The 26655-nt window shown below is 35.2% G+C and overlaps 1 protein-coding gene across 8 annotated transcripts in view; it reads left to right on the forward strand.

Moving 5' to 3' along the window:
- Window positions 1–26655, forward strand: part of PMCA (plasma membrane calcium-transporting ATPase 3) — a 1392263-nt gene that overhangs the window by 283070 nt on the left and 1082538 nt on the right. For all 8 annotated transcript variants that reach the window (XM_090412026.1, XM_090412017.1, XM_090412079.1 and 5 more), the window contains 2 exons: window positions 3765–3996; window positions 26276–26378. The gene's annotated coding sequence lies outside the window, so the exon portion shown is untranslated. The remainder of the gene's footprint in view (window positions 1–3764; window positions 3997–26275; window positions 26379–26655) is intronic.

Here is a 26655-nt window from a genome sequence, read left to right on the forward strand (position 1 = left end):
TCTGGAAAGACAGGCACATCTCCAAAAAGACCAAAATTAGGCTTGTAGAAACCTTAGTTTATTTGATCTTTCTCTATGCTTCTGAATCTTGGACAATGACAAAAGATGACATAAGAAGAATTGAGGCGTTCGAGCTCTGGTGCTGGAGAAGATTGTTAAGAGTGTCTTGGACAGAAAAACAAACAAACAAAAGTATCCTAGAAGAACTGAATATCCACACAAGACTGATAAACATAATTGACAAGAGAATAGTGCACTATTTTGGACACATATGTAGAAGGGAAGGCAACTGCCTGGAAAAAATAATCATCCAGGGTATACTGTGTGGTAAAAGAAAAAGAGGAAAACCACTCTACAGGTGGATTGACCAAATATCAAGAATCACTGGACTTAAACTAGAACAAGCAATAAGAGAAGCACAGGAGAGAAAGAAATGGCAAAGCATCATCAGGAAGGTCACGAGTCCTCAGACATAGGAGATTTGAGAGAGAGAGAGAGAGAGAGAGAGGGTACTATTTTACTTTTAGTTTGGTTTGAAGTATAATTTATTTATTTCGTATCCAAACACAAGTGGTGCAGTAGTAAGTAATTGGTACAACATTATTTAGGATACATTAGGATGAATTGCAAATGAGAACAGCTTAAATTTAATAGGTAAATTATACAGGGAATAATAAGTAAAATACAAAGGAAAAAGAAACTATACATAAGTTATATACAATAAATATGGTCAGATATTCCTCTGGTATCTTGTGCAATCAACTACTCTTTTTGTACAGGATATAAGATCCTCTTTTGTGCAAGGTGATTGAAGAAGGGAACAAGAAAGAAGGTGTTCCATGGACTGGGTTGTTGCACACTCACAATTATCTGGTCCAGTGAGGTAGCTACATTTGGTGAGGTTTTGTTTTGTGTCCTTTTGTTCGTAGTCTGTTGAGGCTAGATGGTTTATGGTATTGTATGCTGCAGATAGGTTCTACAATGACTGGTCCTGTGGCTAGTTTTTGATCATAACCATTTTCTATATATTTAGTGAGGTTCAGAATTTGTGATGTATAGGATTTGCCTGTTCTAAAACCAGCCAGCTCATCAATAAGATGGGGTTTGATTAGGGGTTGTAGCCTATTCAAAATTAATTGTTCATAGAGTTTAATGCTGAGTAGTGATATAGGTCTGTAATTTTTTGTTTCGGTTGGAGTTTTCCCTGGTTTCAGAAAGGCCACCACTTTAGCATGCCTCCAGATAGTTGGTATCCTTAGGGTTCTGAGGCAAGTGTTGTATAGGTTTAATAACCACTCTTTAGTCCTGGATCCAAAATGTTTAATTTGTTCATTACAGATGTCATTAAGGCCTGCAGATTTTCTAGGTTTTAATAAGTTTATGGCAGCATTGAATTAAGTGATTGTGACATCTGAGTCAATCATATTTTGTTCCTCACTTGGGTTCTAAATATCATATTTTTTTGGGTGCTTTTTAGGGAGTTTTCCATTCAGCAGCAGCTGGTGAGCAATTTGATTAGCTGTTACCTGTGGATGCTCATTTGGCTTAGTGAAATCCTTCCTAATTCTGTTGATAAAGTTCCATGCCTTTCTGCTACTGTGAGTCATATCAAGGACTTCTATTTCTTTTTTCTATGAGGAATGCCTTTCCTCTGCCATCTCAGAGCATAATTTTTCTCCTGCATGGATAGTCTCTTCTGAGAAGGTGATGGTGTTGTAAAGTTGTAAGTAATTAGCATGCTGGGCTTGTATATCACTGGAAAGGCCTGGAATGTAGTTTGTGTGGCATCCTTTGGGGATTTGGTGGAGATTTTCCTCAATATTTTTATGAATTGAGGATTCTCTTGAGGGTTTGGAGGGGCTGGTCCTATGGAGCAGTCAAGATCTTCCATGAAACCCTTCCAATTAGCATTTTTGAAATTAAATCGTTGTCTGTAAGAGACTGTGTTAGGCATAATGACTGGGTCGTAATAATCTCAATGTTTCTGTTGTTCATTGAGTCAATGAACAACAGAAACATTGAGATTATTACAATCATCTCAGTTTATAAACTGCCAGAAGAAGCTTTCTTTATTAAATATCGCACTACCATATTTATCATGGGGTATCTCTTTGATGAGTTTCATGCTATGGATGTAAGGCCTGATGGCAACTTCCCCTCTGTGTTTCTTGCAGGCAGAGCACACCACAGTCATTATCTCTGCAAATATTTGCAATGAGATCTTTCTTGACACTGGAGAATTGTTCATTATTAAATGATATTATTATTTTTAGATTCTGGCCTCATATGGGATCCTTTAGGAGAGGAATTTGGGAGCATTTTAGTTTGATCACTTGCATTTGGTTGGTAGCAGCTTTAGCATCCCCTAATGGTACTCATAGGGTGCAGGAATGAGAACTTAGCTGCTGCGCACTCCAGTATAATTATTTACTATCACAAAATTAAGAATGTCTAAGTTTTATTAAAATAAAATAGTTGCTAAGAAAAGTACAGGTCAATATTGTTTATGAAAAGTGTAGAGGGTGTAAGAATTATTTAAGAAAAAAGTGGGAGCATAACTTTCAAAACCACTGGTATAACTATTTATGGATTATGGTTTCTTTACACATAAGAGTGATAGAAATAGTAGTGAAGAAGGTTGTTCATTGATTAGCAATCTTGCATTAAAATGCTAATTTTAGTGATTGGGTATATAGAACCAACCAATATAGAATACAATTTGTTCAGCTTACCTCTGGTTACCACGAATGGCTCAAGATCAAAACTCCAGCTGCCCACTCTGCAGCTCGCAACCATTGTAAAGAATCATCACCAAGTTCAAATCAGGCTTTGAAAGGGCAAAATGTTTCAAACTTGCCTCCTACTTCTGGTCCCTTGTCAAGGCAATTGGGCACAACTTCTGCCCATCCAGGTTTCCACCACTCTCACAACTGGATGGTACTGTTAGTCACCTCACTTACGTGTCATGGTGGATGACACGTAGTGAGTGATAATGGTTTCCTCTCCTCAGATTTCTGTTCTTTCATCTACTCTCTTCCTCTTGTATATAAATGACTTGCTCTCTCAGACTTCCAATCCTACCCATAGCTTTGCTAAGACAGTACACTCCTTTCATTTGGCAAACCTTATAGTTCTCAAGTATTGGAATCCCCAAGATCTACCTTGACTAGGTACCTGAACTCAGATATCCTAGCTATATCCCAATCAGGCAATGACAACCTTCTAAACTTCAATGCCACCAAAACTCAGTTCTGTCTGATCTCTCGCAAGAAAGAGCTTGCATCCCTGTATGTGTGTGCGTGCGTGCCGCACACACATGCAGAAATAGATAAAAGATAGATGTAAGATATGATCAAGACACATAAGTTTTGAGAATTTTGTACTGGATGAACACAGGGGAGAATTCTCCAAATATAGAATAAGATAAAGTATAGAATAAGAGGAAGAACAAGGAATCATCCCCAGAATGTGGGCAAGGGAGTGGTAACTTAGAGCCTGAGAAGTGGATGCATGGAATTCATTGTCCTGAGGGAATCATGATGGGTATAATAATAATAATATATAATTTAATTTCACAGTGATTTAGAGTAGGCTTGAATTCTAATGCTGAAATATGATAATTCTCTCTCAGGCTAGTGAGATGCTTGCATGGTTCATATTAAATATTATTACTTTTGTAATAACCATTTAAATGTAATGTTTTGTCAACTTTTTAATTATAAAATTGAAACAAGTTTTGTTTATAGATAAAATCCTTTTGTTAGGAGGAAGAATTGTTCAACAAATAAAAATGCTATGAAGCCTGAGAATTGGAGTTGTGATCAGATGAACTTCTTTTTGTGTCTATTGAATGATAAATAACAAAACTTTTCAAGAAGGAACTGATAGATAAAGTGATCTTAGGAAAGAATTCAAAAGAAGAAATCTGTAAATAACTGTGATTGGGCCACTATTTCTTTTTTAAGTAAACACTGATATACTTATATAAATAATTGAGTAAGTATGAAACGTTTTTATTATATTTTATTTTCATTTTTATTTATAAACTCGGATTGAAATGAAAAATTGTAGCATACTGATATGATATATATTTAAAAGTACTGTAAAAATGTATTACTGCATTAATATAATAGTAATATTATTTGGACTGCCATAGAATTACGAGCTTGTTTTAGAAGGCCCATATCTTGACTACTATGTTGTCTGTCTTACTGCAACATAATGTAATTTTCTGCAGCTCCAATTCAGAAATTGGAGAAATTGGACTGCAATTATCCTTGCTATATTTAATCAGGCCCACCATAACATATTTCAGTGATGATGATTTTCATCACAACATGAGGGGTCACTACCTTGGAGGCTAGAAGTAGTATGGAAAAAGACTATTTGGTCTCTAGAGCAGAGTTATCAGTTTATCTAGCAGCTCCTAACTTTGGTACTAATGTGCTATGGGTTTTCGTATATCCATGTATAGGATATATGAGATCTGTTCAAAAGTGGAATGGATTAATGTAAATCCACAGTGAATTATGTATGCCATTGTACAGTGAAAGAGACATGCAAGATTTAGAGGTTAGTCTCCTTTAAAATAAAATCTTCTTACATAAGCATCCTTTACTGATCATGTTTGCTATGTTTTGCATTCAGTAAAATCTGTTTTTGAGATATCCAAAAGTGTCTTTATTGAATTACTGAAGTAAAAAAAAAAATAATGGTTATCAGAATGCAACAGGTAAAATAAATTTAGTTTAATCCTTTATCCAAGTGTGTGCAAACAAAGTTTGTGCCTGAAAGTATCTTCAGGACTGGGGTAAAGTGGTACAACACTGGGCAACTCCTTGCAAAGGTGGAGCAAGCTACCAACACTCCTATCTCAGTATCTCCTATAATGCAAAACACATCTCCTTGCAGATATGTATAATATTAGGCATTAAGGGAAGGGCCACTACCCAGACTAGTTTCAACCTTTATTGAGGTCTCTTCAGTGGGAGCCAGGCCAAAGTGCAGATACCAGGCAGAAGCATTAGCAAGTTGGTAGCTTGCTCCACCTTTGCAAGGAGTTGCCTAATGTTGTACCACTTTACCCCAGTCCTGAAGATACTTTCAGGCACAAACTTTGTTTGCACACACTTGGATAAAGGATTAAACTAAATTTATTCTAGTCTGACCAAGTGAAAAATAAACTTTCAACATCTTTCTCTAAATCCAGAGTAATTTAATAAAAAGGTGGCACACTGTTTGGCAGCTCCTATAGGAGGAGATGACCTTGCTAATGCTTCTGCCTGGTATCTGCACTTGGGCCTGGCTCCCATTGAAGAGACCTCAATAAAGGTTGAAACTAGTCTGGGTAGTGGCCCTTCCCTTAATGCCTAATATTATACATATCTGCAAGGAGATGTGTTTTGCATTATAGGAGATACTGAGATAGGAGTGTTGGTATCTTGCTCCACCTTTGCAAGGAGTTGCCCCGTGTTGTACCACTTTACCCCAGTCCTGAAGATACTTTCAGGCGCAAACTTTGTTTGCACACACTTGGATAAAGGATTAAACTAAATTTATTATAGTCTGACCAAGTGAAAAATAAGCTTGCAACAGGTAAAAAATTATTAAATATTTTGATGTAATATTCACCTGTTATAACTGAGACATTTTCAAGATTAAGGCAAAGGCAAACAAAATGTGATTGAATATGAACAAAATATTTCCAGGAACTATTCAAATATTCAATATTCAAACAGTTCAACAGTGCAGATCATTCCAAGGAGCTGATATTCGCAATCACAAGAAGCTTAGTGATTGCGAATATAAGACTAAAACTGAAACAGAAGTACAAAGGAAATTATTTAATTTCTTTGTATTGTTTATTTTCTTTGTACAAAGAAAATTATTTATTTTCTTTGTACTTTGTGGCATAGTAATTAAATAATATGAAGAACAACCAAGACTGATTTTTTCCACTCTTCGGGGGCATACCCTGATCTCCATATTTCATTACATAGCGTATGTATTTCTGAAAAAGTATCAGTTGATTCCAACATATATTCCTATCAACAAAATTTCTTCTTTATTACCTTCTACAAAGGATAAACTGTCTTTTCTATCTTTGGCCATTTACCAAATACCTTGCGAATGCGATGTCTCTTATTTTGGACAAACTGGCCGTTCTTTGGAAAAAAGAATAAAATAACATCAATATTATATTGATTATAACAAACCTCTGAAGTCTGGTCTGGTGCAGCACAGTATTGACTCTACTCATAGCGTCCAGTGGGATAAAGCAGTTCTCCTCCATAGATGCAGATTCAAATATGAACGCTTATTCAAAGAAAGTTGTGAAACTATCTTACACTGACCAAATTTAAATAGAAATGACTGTACGTCTCTCTCAAAGATCTGGGAGACTTTTATCTTATGTAAAAAACATTTATCTTAATAGATTAAATTTGTTATTTCTATTGTTTCCTAGCACGCAGTTACAATTGTATTTTAATAGGTGATCCACCGAACGTTTTGCTTGTATTCCATTCCTATTACTGTTACAGACACTGAAAATGTACTATTAATTTTAGTACGAAATATCTGTCCTTTTACTAATTAAAGAGATCAATGTGATTTTACGTGTTGCTTTATTATTTAATTACTATGCCACAGGTTCCACTAAAAATCAGTACAAAGGAAAGTTCCAAAAAGCTAGAGACATCTCAAAACTAAATGAAGACAGGCTAAGAACAGCATATCAGAACATATTGGAAACTAAGCTTAAGACCCCAAGTGAAAAACAAAATATAAATACAAGAGCAGAACGACTTGCTAAAAAAAAGCAGTAGAGGAAGTAATTCCTGAAAGAGAAAAGATCAACAAGAAATTGATAACTCAGGAAACCCTAAAATTGGTACAAGAGAAAAGAGAACTGAAACTTAAAAGAGATAATTCAGAGGCAGCAGATGAGTTATACCGTCAAAAATGCAATGAAGTACAGCAAGATCTGATAAAGCCGAATGGTTGGAGGACCAGTGCAAAGACAATGAACAGTACTATGGAGAACACAAAACTAGAGAGGTCTACAAACTTATAAGAAATGTCAATAGGAAGTGGCAAACAAGATCAGTAGCAGTCAAAGATGAAAATGTTAAAGTATTGATGGACAAGACAGAAATCATACACAGATGGACGAGATATTGCAGCAAACTATATAAAAAATCAACTAAATGATACTGCAACAGAAGTAATCAAAGAACTAAAAGCAATCTCTCCACCAGCAGAGATCTTTGAAAATGACATCTTGGAAGAGGAGGTGAATAAGGCTATGACTTGGATCCCAAAAAAGAGATAAAAATTAGAATAGCCAAAGCAACAACTTGAGGATAATTAACATGTCAAGAACAACAAGAGTCCTGGAAATGACAACATAATAGGCGAGATGCTGAAATATGGGGGAGAATCAGTTGCAAAAGAAATACATAAGCTATGTAATGAAATATGGAGATCAGGGTATGCCCCCGAAGAGTGGAAAAAATTGGTCTTGGTCGTTCTTCATATTATTTAATTACTATGCCACAAAGTACAAAGAAAATAAATAATTTTCTTTGTACAAAGAAAATAAATAATACAAAGCTATGTAATTGGTGCATTCTAAAGGCAGTGCTTTAGAATGCAGTTTAGAATGCACCAATTACAGAACTATTGCATTAATGAGTCATTTTGGCAAAGTGCTGATGAAAATACTAATAGAGCGCCTGAAGGGGGCATATGGAGGCACATCTTCTGGATGAGCAAGCCGGATTTCGACAAGATCGAAGTACAGTGCAACAAATACTCCCACTAAGACTAATAGCAGAGAAAGCTCGAAGAAACAACAAAAAGATATATTGCTGTTTTGTGGACTTCCAAAAAGCATTTGATAATATTGACCAAAATATAACATGGGTGTCTTGGAATCCTATGGTGTGGACAATAAATTGATCCGCCTGCTGAAAGATATAAACAGCCAAGCACAAGCAAAAATCAGAATAGCAGGTGAGACTGGAGATTGGTTTGCCACTAGTCAAGGCACAAGACAAGGGGACCCAGTATCACCAATCATCTTCATCACACATCTTGGAAGAACACTAGATAAGATTAAAGAAGAAGGTGGAGGCATTTCAATAAATGGCATGAGAATAAACTACCTCTGCTTTGTAGATGGCATCGTCATGATTGAAGAAGATGCAGCAAGACTAACTATTGCAAACACTATACACAGAAGGAAAAAGATATGGACTAAATGTCAACTTTGAAAAAACTAAAACAATGATATTCGGACAACAGGAATTATTGAACAGAGTTACGATAGACAGATTTCAACTGGAAAATGTGGAACACTTCACATATCTTAGATGCCACATGACGCATGACTTGGACCCCAAAAAAGAGATAAAAATTAGAATAGCCAGAGCAACAACTATTTTAAAAGCCATGGACAAAATATGGAAGAGCCGAGCTGTAAAGATGCAAACTAAACTGTGCATTGTAGAAACCTGTATCTTCAGTAGCATACTCTATGGATGCGATGCCTGGGTACTCCTGAGAGAATCTGAAAGGAGAATATTGGCATTTCAGAGGAAGTGCTATAGAAAGATCTTGAGAATAAGCTGGATACAGAAAGTGAACAATGAGGAAATCTACAGACGAATACAACCAAAAGAAAACCTGATCCAGAAAATAATCAAAAGGAAACTACATCTATTTGGCCATATATGTAGAATGAATGAGAGAAAATTAAAAACGTTGCTGTTTGGAATGATTGAAGGAAAGAACAAAAGAGGAAGACCAAACAGAGAATGGGGCAATGACATCATCAAATGGTGTGGAAACTCTATACACAAATCGAGTCATTTTGCACAAAACAGAATGCAATGCAAGAATCATATCAAGATGGCAGCAGTCACCTAAGGGCATTGGACCCATGGTTGTTGATGATGATGATGATAATTGGATGATTATTTCCATTATATTATTTAATTTTCTGAAAACAGCATTTGCTTTTGTCAGTCTTTGCATTATATTTCTGTCAGTTCCATCTTCAGTATCTACATTTGCTTCCAAGATTTTAATTTCTTTGTGGCACTTGCTGTTCAATTTAAGAACCTTTGTTTTAGTCATATTTACTTTTAAGACCAATCTTTTCTGTTGTTTTATTTAGTGCTTCTGATTTTGCTTGTATATCAGTGTATTTTGATGATATCAAAACTATTTCACCTGTATACAAGGGTTGTTTGATAAGTCCGTGCAAAAATGAAAAAAAGCATAATTTTTTTGTGACAAACATTTTTCAAGATAGTCTCCTTTGAGGTCTATATACTTAGTCCAATGATGCTCGAGTTTTTTGATCCCATCCATATAGTATGATTTGTCCAACTCTTCAAAATAGACAGTTGTTTCAGCAATCACCTCATCGTTCGTTTGATGAAAATCTCTTTCCTGCCAACCATTTTTTCAGTTTGGAAACAGATAGTAGTCCGAGGGAGTCAAATCTTGAGGGGAGGGATGCAAAAGGACTTCATAGTGTAAATTGAATAATTTTTTGGTCACATTTGCAGAAGTGTGAGCAGGTGCATTGTCATGGTGAAAAAGAATCTCTTTTTTGCCAAGTGTGATCATTTTTCCTTTATTTCATTGTTTAAACGATCCAGCAAAGACACATAATACACTCCAGTAATTGTTTTGCCCTTTTCCAAGAAGTCTATGAAGATTATGCCACGAGCATCCCAGATGATAGTCAGCATAACCTTATCTGATGAAGGAATGGTTTTTGCTTTCTTTGGTGCAGATTCTCTGCTTAACCCATTGTTTTGACTGTTCCTTGGTCTCAGGCTGGTAGTAATGAATATTAAATGTGCTGTTATAAAACGACACAAAAATTCCTCTGAATTCTGTTGAAACAGCTTCAAGCTATCCTTGCAACAGTTCACACATTGACGCTTTTGATCCAGTGTGAGCAAACATGGCACCCATCTTGCAGATAGTTTTCTCATATGTAAATGTTCATGTAAAATATTATGTACGCAGTCATTTGACATGCCCACAGCCTTAGCAATTTCATGCACCTTAACGCTTCTATCATCCATCACCATATCATAGATTTTTTTCAATGATTTCTGGAGTAGTGACCTGAACGTTCTGGCATCCAGAATATTCAGCGTCACTTGTACTCATAATGCCATTTCAAAAGTTACTAAACCACTTATAAATCATTCTAATCGCAGGTGCAGACTCACCATAATGTTTATCAAGCTTAACTTTGGTTTCCTGAGCCGTTTTTCCTTTCAAAAAGTAACGTTTAATCACTACACGAAATTCTTTTTCATCCATTTTTCACAAATCACAGTACTTGATCGATTCAAATGAATGCCAAACATAGAGTAGTAGATCCATCTGACTGAAACTTAGTGTGTGATTCTCCAGCAGTTGCTTTTGGTGGCGCCATCTCTTAGACTTTGCACAGACTTATTGAACAGTCCTCGTAATCTAGATCTTCCAGCTATGACATAGGATATCTCATAATCCAATCAGTGACTACGTTAAACAAAACATTACATTTATACCCTTATTTCAAACCATTCTGATATTCTTTGCCATGTGATAACACAACTGTTACTTCCGTTATGCATTTCTTTGATTATTTTCACATCTTTGTAAGGCTGACAAATATTAGCTAGTCAATATATACACATCCTTTTATAATTTAGTGTTATAATACTGTTAAAATAAGTTTTGAAAAATGTTCAACACCTAAGTCTGTCAACAAGAAGTATGCTTTGAGTTCAGACTTTTTGACTGTGACTAGGATTGGAAAAGAGAAACTTGCTCAACTGGGCCAAGCAGATTGTAGATGTAGGTATAAGCAAAAGTCAGGAGGTAACTTTTTATGTCTATACACCAATGCCAGGAGCATTAGGAACAAAAGGGTTGAGTTCGCTCCCTTGGTGAATATGTTTTGGTCTCTACGATTATTGGCATTAGTGAAACCTCGCTCTCAGTCAGTTGCAATAACTAGAATTGAGTGCTAAGTGTATAGTATATTTCTGGAAAGATAAAAGGGGAGAGAGAGAGAGAGAGAAAAAGAGGTTCTAATAATGATATTATTATTATTATTATTATGATTTGACACCTCCACGGAGTCCAAAGCCTCATCGAGGGAGAGTGTGCCAACAGCATCGAACGATTGGTCCCCTTCCAACTACTAACCGCGCTCAAACTTGCTTAACTGAGCCATTAGTAGCAGAGGCTCTACCAATTGACCAACCTTTGCCGGTGAAATATATGGTTATTTGAATTCACTTAAGGTATAAATTCATGAAAGCAATAATAGTAATAATGTTCCATGTAGCAAGAGTTTAAGACTATCTGGTGTGAAGCCAAGGCTAAAGATAAAATATATGATGGGATGTTGCTAGAGAATTACCATTTCAACTGCTGGAGATGAAGAAATGTATTACCAAATTACCTAATGGATACTAAGCAAGTTATCATTATGGGAGGGGGATATAAATTATATGAACATTAATTAGGTAGTAGAGAAATCTCATGTTAAGAAGGAAAGAGAATTAACTGAACAGTTGCAAGACAACTTTCTCAAGTAGCATATAAAAGAGGAAATACAAGAAAATAATAGGATGTGCAATGTACAATCTTATTAAGGTTGCAGATATAAGGTGACTAAGAAATCTATAAGAAGAAAATTATGTGGAAGGAATATCATGAGAATAAGAATGCAAGGATTTATGAAATATTGGCAGTGTGCAGGCCAAATACTATCCAAAAGAATTTTATGGTTATGCTATAAGTAAAAGAAATAATGAATATGGAGGAATAACTTTACTGAATGCAGATAGTTCTCATATGTCAGAAGCTGATGAAATTATTCAAATAACAAATGCTCACTTTGTAGAGATCTTTGCATGTGTAACATGGTGCATAGTGCTATTACTACATTGGCTGAAGAGATAGTGGTGCCCAAGAATGCGGCTGAAGAGCTGTTGCATAGCCTGGATAAGAATTCGGCAAAGACGGACAAATAGGATATCAGCACATATGCTAAAGCAGTGGTCACCAAAGTGGTCGATATCGATCCCCAGGGGTCGATATAACATTGTTAGGGGTCGATTCGGGCTCAGGGGTCGATAGAAAAATATACGACATCATTGTACGGGTAATATTTAATTCGGTTAACTTGGATTACCTCCATCCTAAATGACAATGCAATTAAGAGTGAATTGTAGGAATGAATAAGACCGGGTGATTATAGTTACAATAGTTACGGAGGCCAATCAAGTAGGCCAAAATGATGTATTTACCAATAAACAGATGTCTGTGGTTCTGCCTGGCCGGCGCAGCGGTACCGAGATGGTAACACGTGCGCGGTTGCTTATTTACTTATACTTACACGTATTCGATCCCAGTCTCATTTTTGCTATCGAGATACAAGTGAGCGTTAGTATTCTAAAATTCATCAACATACATATTATAATTCAATCATTATTTATTCACGAACTAAACTTTCCTATGTTGAAGAATTCAGAAGGGCTGGTAGTAATACCAGTGATATTAATACCAGTGTATTAATATCATTAGTAATACCACTGATATTACTAGTGATAGTAATAGTAGTAGGAATAGTAATATAATAATATATACTATATTATACATACAATAAGCACTGTAACTATGAAATAAATAATCTAAAAACTCACATAAGCATCTTTTGTCTTTTTCGCTTGTCCTATTATAATTACGTAATAATAAAATAGAGGGGATCGATAAAACATCAAGAAACTCTTGAAGGGGTCGACGGTCAAAGAAGTTTGGCGACCCCTGTGCTAAAGGAATGTTCAGCTGAATTGGTTAGCCCCTTGACATGTTTGTGTAACTTGATTCTCAGGTTAGGCAAGATACCACAGGAGTGCAAAGGATATGATAGTTCCAATGTACAAGGGTGGTGCAAAAACTGATGTGTCTAACTATTGACATATGAATATCTCTGGAGTGATGGTGAAGATTTTAAAAAGTTAGTAAAAACTTGCACACAGAAATGGATTGACAGACAAGATATATTTTAATAGATAAGACAAAATTGATAGACAGTTGATGAATGGATTGATAGATAGACAAGATAAATTGCCATTGGTAAAGGAATCTGGAAAAGATACAGTAAATGCTATTTTGTGTAATACTTTGTGTAATGCTTGCATTTTTGCATACTATTGTTTATTTTTGATCAGTTAGTGTTTTTGCATGATTACTGAACTTGTGTATTTGATTCTGACTTTTTTTATTTTTTTTATTACATTTTTAAATCTTGCCTTGAACGGAACAATCACAATTGCGGTATTCACGAGGTCAACTCATCATGAGGTGTGAAGAACAAATGCCGTTAATGACGTAGACTTTTCGAAAATAGTTATATGTCATGAGTTCAACATGTATGCTTGGCAAAATGTGAAATATGTGTTTGTGGAGAGACTGAACAGGAGACAAGAGAAGGTATGGATTTGTATGAGTTAGTGAATGTAAAACAAAATGAAGGAATGAAAGTTAGCTTAAATGAAAGAAATTAAAAGGAACGAAAGCTGGTGAGAATGAGGAAGTGAAAGAATGCAAGAATGATGAAATGGAAGTAGAGTGCTGGCGAATGAGAGATAGCAAAACCACGGGAGTGAAATTGCTGGAATGCAGGATTTAAAGAAAGAGTTATTCAAAAATAAAAATAAAATGAGGAATATGCAGAGTGATATTAGATGTTTAGTGGAAACAAATGAAAGAGTGTAAAACAATAGAATGAAAGGAAAAAGAGGTGACAAATGATTTGAGAATAGTGGTGAATGGAGATTCCACTGTTAGAGGATTGGTTAATGAGAGTCTGTCATTAGGTCTGCCACCTAGGGAGGAGAATGAGCAAGATAATTCATGCTTTGGATATGAGGAAGAAATGAGCAAGAGAATTAGAGTGGTTGTGGGAACAAATGATTTAAGTGGACATAAAGAGAATGTCAGGGCAGATATCAGGAGGTTATTGAGGAGAGTGAAAGATAACAGCATAGTGGGAAAGGTTGTCAGCATGTTGCCAAGGTATGATAACAATAAATTGAGACAGGGAGCTGTGTGTGTGTGTGTGTGTGTGTGTGTGTGTGTGTGTGTGTGTGTGTGTGTGTGTGTGTGTGTGTGTGTGTGTGTGTGTGTGTTTAGAAGAAGGAATGCATGCAGTTTGTGGCATGTATTTGAGGGAAGAATGGAATTATACAGATGATGGATTGCATCTGAATGGCTTTGAACTGGAGAAACTGTTGCTAGATGGAAGTGCAGTGTATGTGATGCAAGCAAGCAAGAGATCAGAAGTAAGAGGCAAAGTGAAAGATCAAGAAAGAGTGGTACAAATGAGACTAAAGTGCTCGGCAATAAAAACATTATTAGTAGTATGAGAGATGAAGAGAGAACGGGAATGCAAGAGGAACAGGTAAAGGGGGGGGAGCCTGGGTGGACAGGGAGGCACAGCATAGGAAGAGTGGATGTTGGAAGTAGTGGGAATGTATATATGGGGATGTTTAGCGAAAGAGATGAAGTGGACTGGGATGTGAGGGAGGGGTGATTGAGGATATATGTGGTAAAGGTGATTGGGCATAGGCAGGTGTGGTGGGGAAATCACAATAAAAAAGTGGCTTGGATGGGACTGGTTATAGACCTAAAACTAAACATTTGTAAATGTTTATTTACAAATGCAAGGAGTATCAGAAATAAGGGAGATGAAATTGTTTCACTGATTGAGTTTATTTACCTCAAAATTTTTGGAATAAGTGAAACATGGTTGAGTGAAGATTATATCCTAACAGGAATAGAAATGGAAGGGCACAGTGTTTATCATGAGGATAGAAAGGACAAGAAGAGAGGGGGGGGGTGTTGCTGATGATATAGCAGGGGAAATTATGTCTACATAAGGTAGACATGAAAGAAGGAATGATGTGAGGTAGAGAGTGACAGGAAGAGATATAATAAATTTAGTTTAATCCTTTATCCAAGTGTAAGCAAACAAAGTTTGCACCTGAAGTATCTTCAGGACTGAGGTAACTCGTGGTAAAGGTGGACCAAGCTCTCATCACTTGCCTTAGTATCTCCCATAATGCAAAGCACATCTCCTTGTAGACATGTATAATGCTATGCATTAAGTGAGGGGCCAATACCCAGACTGGTTTCAACCTTTATTGAGGTCTCGTCAGTGGGAGCCAGACCCAGAAGTGATGGTGATACTAAGGAGGAAATAATGGAGAAGTCATATTTACCTATACGAGTTGCCAAAAGATGTCTCGCCTTATTATTAAATTATTCTGGATTTAGAGAAACTTCCGACTGACAGGAAAAGATATTTAGTTGGATGTTGCTGTAGACTTGAGAATGTGGGGGGTGGTGATTAAGAAATGTTAGGGGCTTCTATATATGTATATGTGTCATATACAGTATATGTGAAGGTAAAAAAGGCAACTACAATTTTTATTTTTTCAGTCTGCATGTATACATCAACTTCATTTTTTAAAAAACGTTTTGAGGAATAAAATGTTAAAAATAAATTGTGACAGGTATAAGCAGTTATGATGCATTTGCTTCATATGTTTTGATGAAATGGTAACTCATTTGGTGTTCTTATTGTTGGAACGTCCCACTTAACTGACTGTTCCAATTATGATGGTTTGTTAAACTTATTTTTACCACTTTAAATTCCTTTCTTCTTCATTAGTTGTTGATTGCTGCTCATCTGAATAAAGGAAATTTATATTATACTGCGCCACCCTATATTCAGATTAGTCCAAATAATATAGAAGAATCAATCATCAACTATATTTATATTATCACTTTATTTTCAGGCCGAGGTTGTTAATAGCATTTAAGGCTTCCGCAAAGGTCTGATTAAATTTTATGAGCGGTGCAATGAAAGAAAATCAGGCAAACACCAAGTTTAATTCAACAAAAGAAAACATTTTTAATGTGGAATGGTACAACATAAACATACAAGTATAACTATCTGCAAAAAGTTATTCAATTAAAATTTACAAGAATACATATTCAGATATTGGTAACTTCTAAGTTAGGTTTGTGGATTATGACTAATGTTGACATTTCTTAATTCTAAAGCTTTAGTATTTCTTTCACATAGTTCTCTCTATCCAATTGGATGAATCATATCATAAATATATTAGTTCAGTTTAAAGTATTCAGAATAATTACAATCCATTAACTATCAAACATTCATTTCTCAGTTCTTTATGCTCAGTTAATCAAGTTGAGATTAGTTCTTAAAAGTTTAAGCTTCCAAATGTTAAAAAAACTAATCTTATGACAGGCTACACTGTATTCTTTCTCCGTCAGCTAACACTTAATAGAACAACATAACGCTTATAGCTTCGAGGGGAAAGTACTTCAATACATCTAACATCCGACCATTGATTAACATAATACCACAGCTAAGGTTAAAATATATCTGATGGAATTAACTGATATTGCTTCACAAGTCATAGAAAGGGCAACTCTTATCTGGTTACCACTTCTAAGCATCGAATTCGCATAGGCACAATTGGATTTCTTATTGACTTTTACTTTATGGCAACATAATTTAAAAGAAATCTTCCAGTATAATAACTGAATTATAGACACAGAAATACATAAGACTTGATGCACTTGGTTTAAGTTATTTACTGATTCCTTATTTTCTTCTATGTATTGACCTCAGTTCTGCACTATTCTTCCACTAACAATTAGGAAATTATTGAAGTATCAGAACTCCTATAGAAGTAATTCCAAATGCCTATTAATTCCTTGTCCTTTCCTAGACGATTTTCAGCATACATCAACTCCCCTTCTGCCACTCACTACCGTTCTCTATGCTGTCTCCAGGGCTTCTCTCTTTACTTTTTCTTTCCAATCAACTACGTTCTCCTTTCCCCGCCAAAATCCGGTTTTAACCCGTTCAGCTTATATCAACTGGCTTTTCTCTTTATACACAGTAGTTCATGCTCTCAGCACGAGCTAGCTAAAACCAACTCCATTTCTCCGTCAGTAGCCAATCAAATCTCATCAGTAGAATTCCATAAAATTACCTTTACTTATAGAAATAACAAAAAATATATATCACGGTTCACATAAGGTACATTTAAATTTATATACACACAGTTTCTTATAATAAATTTTACAGAATTAAGTAAATAAATAGAATGTCATTTTTATATAGTCTTCTTATTACTATTACATATCCTAAGGTTATACAATTCATTTATAACAAACAAAACTCAAGCATTTATATGAATAATATATTACAAGTAAAAGACTAACAACAAATAATATTTACAAGTCTTGCTTATGACATGGTGGATTATGTTAAATACGAATGAAGCACATAATGTTAAATTGTGAATATCTTCATTTCACAATTTAACATTATGTTCATTTTATTGTTTCTTTGTCAAAGATAATCCAGAATTTTGTTCTAAATTTTTGTGCGTAGCATTAAGTAAAATGTAGATTTATATATAATTTTAAAATGGAGTGTCATCAAAAAATGGAGCATGATTAAATAAAATGGACTATAAATAAGTCAAAATTGAATTTTTACCAATTAAGATTTGTTTACAATGTAAATTATTTCAGATCAAATTATTTTTTAAAAAATTGAAATTTTTTACTTTATCAAATCATATAATTTTTGTAAATTTATAGGTTTGAACCCAGACTAAACATATAGGGCTAGACTCATTGGACTCAACATCTAGGGCTAGACTCAGATTCATACTGATCAAGTCTTCCTAAATCCTACTGATGTTTTCAGGAAGATTTGAATAGACTTTTTTCTTGAAAAGTTAGTGAAGTTGGAGTTTTAATGTTAATAAGTGCATTAACATTAAACTCATTGATTACAATGCATTCCACTCAGCCAGCCAGGCTGGCCGAGTGGTTAGCATATCCGCTCTCCAGCCAAAAGACTGTGGGTTCAAATCCTGCCGTGAGCATGGATGTTTGTGATTGTGGAAATACCAGTGGTGGTGGTCTGTGGTAGATGGCGTTGGTGTAGTTGCGGTCAGTTGGTGGAGACAGAGTTGTAGAGCAGGTGCCCTTCCTCAATGAGTCTATGGACTCCATGGAGGTGTCAAATATTATTATTACCCCAAGACCTCAAGGAGTCAAAGACTCATCTTGGAGGTCCTTTTATCACACACAGCTCATCATACCGTGTCTTAAACACACTCAAGCTCCTTGCAGACACCACACTCTCAGACAAGGCATTCCAATCATTTACAATTCTGCACGACAAAAACCTGCTTCTCATCCCCCTACTCACACCCTCTTTATAGAGCTTACAGGGATAACCTCTGGTTCTCCCCCAATCTCCCACTATTTTCTGTAGAACTTCTCCAGCATTGAACCTATAACTAACTTACTAACTTTAGGTCTCTATCATATCTCTCATCTTCCTCCTGTCCAGCAGACTCTACAAATTACATCTTCTCAATCTTTGCCTCATACTCGACATTCCAGAGGTTAGAAACTACCTTAGTCAGTCGCCTTTGGACCCCTCTCCAACATCTCTTCATCCTTCTGAAAACCAGTTGACCAAATCTGAGCACAATAGTCCATGTCTGGCCTAATCAAAGCCTTATACAATGGAACAGGAATCTCCCTACTTCTACAAGTCAGTGTCCTCCACATCATTCCCAGAAGCCTTTGTGTTGTCTTCACAATTTTAGCTATGTATCCCCTAAATTTCAGATCCTTATCCAGTATCACCCCCAGATCTCTTATTTCTTCCACCTACAACAATATATCCTCACCAAGCATAAATTCTGCATTCCATCTTTGTTTTCCAAATTTTAAAACCTTACATTTTGCAACATTGAACTCGCATCCCCATGTTAAATTGTGAATGAAGCCATGTTATGTAATTTATTATTTTTCATTCACATTTAACATTGCCTATTTAAATATTAATCATGGCTCATATAAATTTATTTATTATTCTTTAAATAAGAATTACTAATTAAAAATTTATTCAAAACCTGACCTATTATTAGTTTATAAAATAATAATATGTTTAGAATTTTGTATAACTAAATATATATGGTATAACGTAAAGTGTTAATTTATATTTAACTGTATACGTAATCAAAAAGTTAAAGAAGTAGCTTAAATATTCTGTTGTTTTTATTTGTGAAATATTTAATGTTATGTAATCACTCATGAATAACAATAGACCATACATTACATTAGCGAAATGTTTACGTGCAGTCTGTTGTCATGGAGACGCACGCGTAAACAACCACGAGTGGAGTAGAGCGTGGCGTTCGAACGTAAGGTGGGAGTGAAGGTCATAGAGATATATAGAAGGATATTATAGAGAAAAAGAGAAAGAAGTGGGAAGGTCATAGATAAGAGAGATATAGAGAAGAATTATTATTAAGAAGGAGGAGAGAGTTTTGCAGAACCAAGATTATATAATCCTCAGGGCAGAAATTTATGAGTATAGTGTTCGGAAGTGAACCTATAAGTAGTGAAACATAAAGTTTGATGTTATAAGCGAAAACTGCTGTTGTTATGAAGAAAGGTTGATGCCGTAATCAGATAAAAGGAAACTGGACAGTCAATGCGAAAATTCTGATTAGTTCCAGTTAATCTGGATTACGATTGATTTCTATGTTGCCCTAGGAAAAGGTTATATTGATTACTTGGAGAAAAGTGAACAGGAAAAGATATTAGTACCTAATTACTGTTGTTTGGAATAGTGAAGTGCGACTTACAGTAATACAGTTTTAACTATGGAGAATATTTGTTATGTGTGTTCCGCTAATGTTAATTAAGTTAATTCATAAGTGCTCTCTCAATAATTTGATGTATTGAAGAATTTGTCTGGTAAGAGTAGTTGTATAAGTTTCTCTATTCTAGCATTAACTGTAATATATCTCCGATGCTCAAGGTCCGGGAATATATTTGCTTGGAATATAGCTTACGTAGTTTATTGCCTGCTGTGAATATAAACATTGAGCTGATAGATTTGTGAAGACTGAATAAGATGTGAAATTGTTATATTAACTTGAGATAAGAAGATTTGTGTTTTTTGAGACTGTGAATAGTATATGAAAGTTAGAACATTGAATTAGCATCAGTGACCTGAGAAGATGTGTTAAGTTAATTGTATAGTTCCATTTTACAATAGAGTTCTTGTATTTGTTAACCATATCATATATTAAATGTTTTATTTTGTTGATCTAAATATTGTGTTTGCCTGAATTCCTTATTATTGCACCGTTCATAAATATTTGAATCTTGCGGGAACCCCAAGTAAAAATGATAATAGATGATTCGGCCTAATGAGATGACTGCTAACTTAATTTAGAACTGATCCTACTATTTATATAGACTAATCTAAGAATAGGGTGGCGCAGTATAAATATAAATTTCCCTACTTTTGGATCGGTGATCATTTCGTAATTAGTTGTATTATTCATAAAAGTGACTTGAAACTAGATAGATTTAGAACACGACAGAAAGAGTCGTCACGACAGTATCCCCTAAATTTCAGATCCTTATCCAGTATCACCCCCAGATCTCTTATTTCTTCCACCTACAACAATATATCCTCACCAAGCATAAATTCTGCATTCCATCTTTGTTTTCCAAATTTTAAAACCTTACATTTTGCAACATTGAACTCGCATCCCCATACCCAATCACTTAATTTATTAAAGTCTTCTTGTAAGGCCACAACATCTTCTCTACACCTCATGGTTTCGTCCCAACTTTGCATCATCTGCAAACAACTGAACATCTCCATCCAAATCTTCACCAATATCATTAATATACAAGTTAAACAATAATGGCCTTAAAACAGACCCCTGCAGCACACCACTAGTGACTTTCCTTTTCCTAGATATCGCTCCCCCATGCAAACCTTGTTGATACCTATCAGATAGCCAGTCTCCAAACCAATGCACTAATCTAATATCCAACCCCATCTGCTCTAGTTTGACTGTCAACTTATCATGAGGTAATCTATCAAAAGCCTTTGCGAAATACAAGTATATTACTGTGTATCCTTCTCCTCTGTCCAAGGAAGCAGTCAATTTATTGTAATACTTAAGTAGATTACTAAAACATGACCTCCCTTTAGCAAATCCATGCTGTCCATCAAAGATAATACCATTGTTGTCAACCCAGTTCTGGATCCAAGTTCTCACAAGCTTCTCCAAGAACTTAACCACAACACCTGACACACAGATAGGCTTATAGTTTGATGCTTGAGTTCGATCACCTCCTTTATGAAGTGGCACAATCTAGCCCTCCTTCCACTACTTAGGAACTTGACCCAGTACAAGACTCATGTTAAAAAAATATGTCAAGGCCATTGTCAACTCAACTTCCTTCAGAATACATGGTGATATATTATCAAGTCTCACAGCTGTATTTACATCTGGTTTGCTCAACTCCCCTTACACTTCTTGCTGACTTATAGTCAGTCTCTCCACCCCATCTTCATCAACTGCTCTCAATCTCTCCATGAAGTCACATTCACAAGATTGAAAGACATTTATGAACTGTCATTAAGTATCTCCACCACACATTCTGCAACAGCTGTCTTTATACCATTTTCTCGAATCAATGCCATCCTTCTATAATCATTCTTTCTTTTGCTGGCTACATATCAAAAGAACTCCTTAGGATTCTTTTTGACTTCATTAGCTAACTGCTATTCATACCTCACTGCAGCTGTCCTCACCAACCAAGTTACCCACCTTGCCTGGTCTTTTGTGAACCTCATGGAATTGGTTATTTCCACTTCTCTTATGCTGCCTCCATAATGCCCTTTTTTTCTGTATCGCATGCTTAATCTCTTTATTCATCCATCTCACACCTACCTTATTTAACCTTCTCACCCTTGGAATACATTTAGACGTTTCATCTACTAGATAGTTTTTGAAAATCCCCCCAAGCTGCGTTGATCTCTTTTCCAGCTAACTCTTCATTCCAGGCTATATCTGTAAGCTGTCTCCTGAGCTCTTCATAATCACCCCCCCCTTGTAGCTTGACATATACCCTTTTCTCACAGAGGTCTTCACACTGCTGGCAACCATCTAGGTAATTTGATTCATTCTCTCTGTTCACTTCTCTACCTTCTAGCAGCAGTCTCTCCAAGCGACTCACACCATAACCACTCAAATGCAGTCCATTGCTCCCATACAGTTCACTTCATCCTTCAATCTCATTCCACACATTAACAAACTGTACTCCCCTCTCCTCACACATTTCAGCCAACATATCATTCATAATCCTTGCTCTCTGCCTCATCTCACCACAGTCATACCTTGGCAACACGCTTACTACTCTTCCTGTCACACTCTTCTCTTTTATCCTTCTAAGCAGCCTCCTGATATCCATTCTGATATGCTCTTTGTCCTCTGTCAAATAATTCGTACCTATTAAAACCATCAACTCCTTTGCTTGCTCCCTACTCATATTGAGACTACCAATGTCTCAATCACTCTACTCATTTTACCTCCTGGAAAACATACCTTGTATATCCTATCATCCAGTACACATGTAATAATGGAGTCGCCATAAAATGCGACTCGCTCGTCTTTCATTAACTCTTTCGTGCCATCATGATTTGTTTTAATTGTTTTTACCCTAATTTTCTTAATTTCATTCCACATCCACTTCACCTCTTGCCTCATCCAATTCAATTCAACTTCCAAATTTCGCGTCACATTCTCTTTATCATTCAATCTTTCAAATTTTCTAACTCTCGACCCCTTCTTCTCACTTTCACTCTCATTCATTCTTTCGATTTTTTCCACTTTTGAATCTTGCGTCACGCTATTTCCGGTTTCATTCGTACTCTCAATTTCATTTCCTTCCGCTACTCTCTCCTCTCTTTTGTCCTTTTTACCATCCATTACAGTTTTCAAATCATTCGTTTTCTATTTTACTAATTTTTTAACATTTTTTTGCCTCTCTTTCACACATAATAATACATTTCCTTTTTGAGTTTCATCACTCAAAAGTGTTATACTTTTGTAGTTCATAGTATTGTTCATAGAATCAGATGATTATCACAAATGCTTGAAAGTTTAAGTGCACACTGCAAGCATTGTGAAGTTTCAGATTGCATTACTGTTAATAAGGAGGTGGCTGTACTCTCTGCAAGATCTTGATCAGATGATACATCAGACAAGGCGACTGTTGCAGATTTGGTCACCTAGTTTTCATTGTGATGAAGAGCTTCTGAAGATTGCCCAGAAGCTCCTCATCACAATGGTGACTAAGGTAATATCAGGACTCTTGGTTATGGGAAGAAGTGGCCAAAATGCAAAATGTAAATTGCAGAGTTTAGTGGATACATAGAAAAGAGGTTACATAATAGATGTTTAAGAGTTGATGAATGAATTTTATAGGATTAATACACAGTCGATTTTTACATGGAAAAGGGGCAAGTAGAATGCATTTCCCAGTCATGTTACAAATGCTAGCTGTGTGAATCAATTGCACTTGCAAAATTCTTTCACACATGTGAACCTGTTAAATATGTTGCTGGTTGAGTGAAACTGCTGTGGAGTTAACAGGCTCAACAGAAATCTTTTATTGTTAATAAAAAAAGTGATAATAATTTTTTTTACAAGTATCACATACCTGGTTTTGAGATATCCAACTCAGTGGGAAAACTTACCACAACAAATTAGAAGAAACACACGTATAAACCACAGTGAAAATTTTTTAATTGTAAATATTTCATCCTAAGTATCTTAGGACATCATCAGTACAGTATTTAAACAAAAATTAGGAATAACATACAGTTAGGGCGCATGATTATAATAGAATCTCATGAAAACGTGCATAACGTGCTAAAGTAGTACAAAAAAAAAAAAAAAAAAAAAAAAAAATCGTTAATTATTTAACACAGTTTTGTATGATAATTTCCCATACTTTAGGAATAGTAAGAACGTCGTTGCGGTTTAGGTTTGGTCTGTGTAGTAGGGCTTCAGAACTTTCTTTGTATAAACGTTCATGTTTAAATAAAGATCTATGTAAAAGTTTAGCCTTTTCCCAATGGATCCTATGGTTTGGATTTTCAATTCCGTGTTGAGAGAGGCCAGATTTCTGCGGTTTAAGAAGACGAATGTGGTCTTGATGTTCCGAGATGCGTTTCTGAACAGACCTACCTGTCTGTCCAAAGTAAGATAATTTGCATGAGCATGGAATCTCATAAACGCCAGGCAACATCAAAGGTGAGAGTTGGTCCTTAGGAGAAGGTAATAAGTTGTAAATTTGGTTGATAGGTTTGTAAGTAGTGGCAAAATTGTATTTCTTCATAATTTTAGAAAGACGTTCTGAGATGCCTTTAACGTAAGGTATGGGAATCCTATGCACTTCTTCCTGTCTGGTTTCATGTATGCAGAAGTGACTGATGATTTTTTGAGTTGTTTTGGGATTATATCCATTTAGGATGGCTGTATTTTTGATAACTTCTAATTCCTGGTTTAAAGATTCTTCAGAGGAGCAGAATTTGTGTGCTCTGGAAACTAGTAATTTAATAATGCCAGATTTCTGAGATGGATGATGAGCAGAAGAATTGTGAATGTAGCGACCTGAGAATGTAGGCTTGCGAAAGACGGAAGTGGCGATGGAACCGTCTTCATTTCTTTTGATGTGTAAATCCAAAAAAGAGATACCCTGTGGATTTACACATCAAAAGAAATGAAGACGGTTCCATCGCCACTTCCATCTTTCGCAAGCCTACATTCTCAAACCTATCAACCAAATATACAACTTATTACCTTCTCCTAAGGACCAACTCTCACCTTTGATGTTGCCTGGCGTTTATGAGATTCCATGCTCATGCAAATTATCTTACTTTGGACAGACAGGTAGGTCTGTTCAGAAATGCATCTCGGAACATCAAGACCACATTCGTCTTCTTAAACCGCAGAAATCTGGCCTCTCTCAACACGGAATTGAAAATCCAAACCATAGGATCCATTGGGAAAAGGCTAAACTTTTACATAGATCTTTATTTAAACATGAACGTTTATACAAAGAAAGTTCTGAAGCCCTACTACACAGACCAAACCTAAACCGCAACTACGTTCTTACTATTCCTAAAGTATGGGAAATTATCATACAAAACTGTGTTAAATAATTAACGTTTTTTTTTTTTTTTTTTTTGTACTACTTTAGCACGTTATGCACGTTTTCATGAGATTCTATTATAATCATGCGCTCTAACTGTATGTTATTCCTAATTTTTGTTTAAATACTGTACTGATGATGTCCTAAGATACTTAGGATGAAATATTTACAATTAAATAATTTTCACTGTGGTTTATACGTGTGTTTCTTCTAATTATGAACGCACCACAGGTTTCGTTATTTAAACAAGTTTTATTACCACAACAAAATTATTTATTTTTATGGTGATCCCTCAATTATTCAAGCTTATCAGGAAATCAGAGCGCTGGTTAGATTTAAACTTGAAGGGTCGGTTAACTGAATATCCAGTTACATGATGCTGTACCAGAGGTCAGATGATGTACTAATGCATTTCACGTTGATTAATTGAAAGTTTGGTTATTTAGAAGGCCAAATAATTGAGAAATCACTGTGTTTCTTTTCTTTTTTTTTTAATTATTTATATTTCACTTGCCAAATGGTTATGTCATACCTGTTTTAGACATAAAATAATTATGGATATGCAAACTGTGGTTTCACTTTCAAAACTTATTGTTGTTAATTTATGTGCAATTATTCAAATTCATTAAGACTATTACACTTTTTTTATATAATGTTCGTCAAGTAGCTTTATTTTATTGTCCTACATGTTTTGCCAATTTTTTTCTATCGGCATCTTCAGGGAATACAAACTAGTAAGCTATATGAAGGTAACAGACTAGGTTATAACTGATGGTTCTAATTCATACAAAAAATTAGTATTTTTTGTATGAATACTAATTTTTTAAGAATACTAATTTTTTGTATGAATTAGAACCATCAGTTATAACCTAGTCTGTTACCTTCATATAGCTTAGTAGTTTGTATTCCCTGAAGATGCCGATAGAAAAAAATTGGTGAAACATGTAGGACAATAAAATAAAGCTACTTGACAAACATTATATAAAAAAAAGTGTAATAGTCTTATAAATAATAATCAAGAAAAAATTCAACACAATATTCGAATTCATTATTTCAATTCAAACATTTTGTTTTTTTACATCAGCTCTATTTACACTATTGGAGTGATTACTACATGAAAAAACTATCTTAACTACCTGAGACCTATATTAGGTTGTAGAATGAAGATTTGACAGTTTATGTTTCTGGTAAGTTATGTCCTAAATAAAATTATTATTATTATTACATAATTTCCAAGTTCTATGAGTAGAAATGAATACATGAAATGAAAAAAAGTATGATAAATTAAAACCATAATAATTATACTGAATGCATGTATCATTCATTTCGCTTTGAATGAATTAATTAATGAATTATTAATATTTATTGATAACTGCAATAAATGTAGTTATCACAATGTATAAAAGACTGGTATCAATATTGACCAATACATGATAAGGACTTGTTGATGAAAAAACAACAAGA

This window comes from Typopeltis vanoorti, chromosome 2, assembly GCF_054136105.1.
Source record: "Typopeltis vanoorti isolate ZY-2024b chromosome 2, IOZ_Tvanoo_1.0, whole genome shotgun sequence".
NCBI lineage: Eukaryota > Metazoa > Arthropoda > Arachnida > Uropygi > Thelyphonidae > Typopeltis > Typopeltis vanoorti.